Source organism: Hevea brasiliensis, chromosome 8, assembly GCF_030052815.1.
Source record: "Hevea brasiliensis isolate MT/VB/25A 57/8 chromosome 8, ASM3005281v1, whole genome shotgun sequence".
Classification (NCBI taxonomy): Eukaryota; Viridiplantae; Streptophyta; class Magnoliopsida; order Malpighiales; family Euphorbiaceae; genus Hevea; species Hevea brasiliensis.
In genome coordinates this window covers 64,194,060-64,197,342 of record NC_079500.1, presented here as the reverse complement: position 1 = coordinate 64,197,342, position 3,283 = coordinate 64,194,060, and the positions used below count along the sequence as shown (strand labels likewise).

General features: G+C 35.0%; 1 non-coding gene across 1 annotated transcript; it reads right to left on the bottom strand.

Annotated features, from left to right (window-relative positions):
• Nucleotides 1-2,968: 2,968 nt before the first annotated feature.
• On the bottom strand, nucleotides 2,969-3,075 carry LOC131182570 (small nucleolar RNA R71). The gene has a single exon (XR_009150834.1). It is a non-coding gene; the product is annotated as a small nucleolar RNA R71 (small nucleolar RNA).
• Nucleotides 3,076-3,283: the final 208 nt, after the last annotated feature.

Below are 3,283 nucleotides of genomic sequence, written 5' to 3'. Positions count from 1 at the left end.
TTCCAAAAGCCGATGGCTAGTGAGGAATAACATAGCTAGCTAGCAATAATATGAGTACTCTTTCCATTCGTCCTTAATAGGTACACACCTCAACACTTCATCCAGAGAGGGAATTCAAAGTCATTTCATCCCACTAGACAAGCTAGTGAGGAATTCAATCAATATACATGATAGCTATGGTTTTAAACCATTTACAATGTTTTTTAATCAATAAGTATCCATCAAATATCATTCAAATGATTATTTCTCAATTTAAAACATTAATATACAAATAGTCATAAATTATTTCAATTGAAAAATTGAAAAGAAATAACTATTGTGCACAAACCTCTGATAAATGTCTCTTGGCCCTGACTCAATGTTTCCTTCCCTTTCCCTAAGTCTTTGCTAACTGAGACACACAATTTGAAGTGTTTCAGTACTCATTTAAACTGTCTCTAAGAATAAAGCTTAATAATTAGCTTATTGAATTCTATTATTTCCTTAGTCAACCTAAAATGTTAACCCTCGATGCACTCTAGGTGAATTAGGTTTAATATTACCAATATGTCACATTTAATAGCCTTTTAGTGTTTGTACATGTTACCAAAATCATTTTCTTGTCTATTGCATTTTATTGCAATTTGCCGGATTTCGGTATACTAACTTAACCTAGCTTGATGACCTAGTTTCCTCGGTTTTCGAGTTTCGGTCCAAACTACAAACTTGTAGATCTATGTCTTATTGCAGGCGGGGCAAAATTTTAGGTCATTCTGAGTTGTGTAGACCAAGTTATGGTCAATTTACCAATGCTGGATAGAATGGACCAAAAAGGTAACTTTAGGTCATTTTTAGGTCACTTTTGGTTCGGCCAGTTTTTGGACCTGAACTTGTGCAAGCCATTTGGCTTGGTTCTGGCCATTTCTGGGCTTTGGTGTCCTCATAAGAATTGTAGATATATTCTCAGCTATTCATGGTAAAAATTTCAGGCCAATTGGACCTTTTTTGAGTAAGTTATGGCCAAAATACTAACTACTGCACAAATGGTCAATTTTCAGGCTTTCAAAGCACTAATCCGGATTTGGTCATCTTTCAAGTCACCTTCTAAGCAGAATTTTGGTAAGCTTCCTTCATGAAAGTTGGAACATTTTGTGCCTAGTTTCACCTCCAATTGGTCTCATACCAATTGGAGCCACACACTTAAGGTTCTAAGCCAAGACATACACTCCCTTATTACAATTTGTTCATCCTTTATCAATTACACATCCTATGCTTACTAAGTTCACTCTTCCATGCCAATTCTGGTTTGTATCATAACATTAACACATTTAGCAACACATTTTTGGTCATTTTGGCAGCTTGTAACCACTCCCAACATACACACTATAATACAAAATTTTTCGAGTCCAATTACAACAATTTAACCACATAACATACCTCATTTACCTACCCAATTCTAAACCATTATTCATATACATATGCTGCCATCATAAGCAACATAATTCAACAATATTTCATGAACTCAAACACTTCAATCTTCTTCATGAGGCTGCCACAAGTTTACACATACCCATCAATTTCCATTTTCACATTTCAAGCTTACAAATCAAACCTTACACATGGAGTTTAACTTCAATACAATTAAACATTTAAATCATCATCCAAACCACTATTTACATACAAGAACAAGCTGTTCATAGTGAGGTTTCATGGCTGCCAAAATGAACATCTCCATTAATTCATCAAACTTCAAAAATCCTTCCACAAATCAGCTACCCACAACGCCCATTCAAAGTTTAATGAAACAAGAATTAAAAATACATACTTACCACTTTTGAACTTCTTCAAAACCTCACCAAAATTTATCTTTCTTAATGCCTATGTGTTGCCCATGATGTGTAGACTAACTTTAATGAAGAACTCTTGAAGAAACTAGGGTTTGATCATGGAGTTTTAATGTCTCAAAGGTGGGCGGCCATGGGAGAATTCTCCCAAGCTTGGTTCGGCCAAATGAAATGTAAATGGTGAAGAAGATAAATGCAGAATATTAGTGGAAGAAATCTGTCTACTTAAGCTTTTATATGGTGCATAATGCTCCACTAACTCAATTAAATAATAAGGTAATGTTAAACTTTTTAATTATTCACATTATACCCCATAATTTTACTTCATTATATTTCATTCCAACTTCAAATTTTCATGTAATTTCTAAACTTTAACACTACTTTATTTCCATGGATATTTAGGTAAAAAATCAACTCGGGGTGTCAAATGACCACAATGCCCCTGTTCGGGTTGCATTCCCAATTTTTTGGTAATACCGAGTTTTGTCTGTTTCTCGATTTTTCGTTTTTCTTTATACTAATTATTTAATTTTTTTTTTGATATTTCTAATGACATTTATACTTCAATAGACGTATATTTAAGTCCTACAAATATTTTCCAGGGTTCACCGCGGTCAAGGGCTAGTCAACGGTCCACGCCGCAACTTTCCGGTGCGGTCACCCATCGCTAGGGTTCTCGGCTCGTTTAACTTGGTTACATTTCATTGCTATCATTTTTCCTTTATTTTTCTTGTATTTTATTTTCTTGTATTTCATTATTTTATGTCTCCTCACCAATATTTAAATGTAGTTCTAGGCATTCTAGCTGTCCGGACAGACACTGGTCACCGAAACAGTAGAACGCACTACCGAATATAGGGGTGTTACAGATTTTCTGTCCCAATATACTATATTATATGTCCATTAACTTCACTTAGTGGAGCACTAAGTATGGTTAAAGTATTAATTAATCCAAAGTTTCCAATTTCTCACATTTTCCTCCTATCTTTTACTATTTAGATTATGTACCACCATTTTAATTTTTCATGACATTTTCCAAGTGTAATATCATTTATTTTTAATGGACATTTAGGTCAAAAGGCAACTCATGGAATGGGATGAAGCAGATATTTCTGGAGAAGTATTTTCCTGCTTCCTGTACTACCAACATAAGAAAATAAATTTGTGGCATCCGGCAGTACAATGGAGAGAGCTTGTATGAGTATTGGGAGAGATTTAAGAAGTTGTGTGCAAGCTGTCCCCATCATTAAATAAGTGAGCAGCTTTTGATTCAGTATTTCTATGAGGGACTTCTACCAATGGACTATAGTATGATAGATGCTGCCAGTGGAGGAGCTTTGGTTGACAAGACACCAGATGGAGCAAGGAGGCTGATTGCTAACATGGCAGCAAACTCTCAGCAGTTTGGAATGAGAATGGATCACACGCCTAAGAAGGTTAATGAGGTAAGTATATCTAAC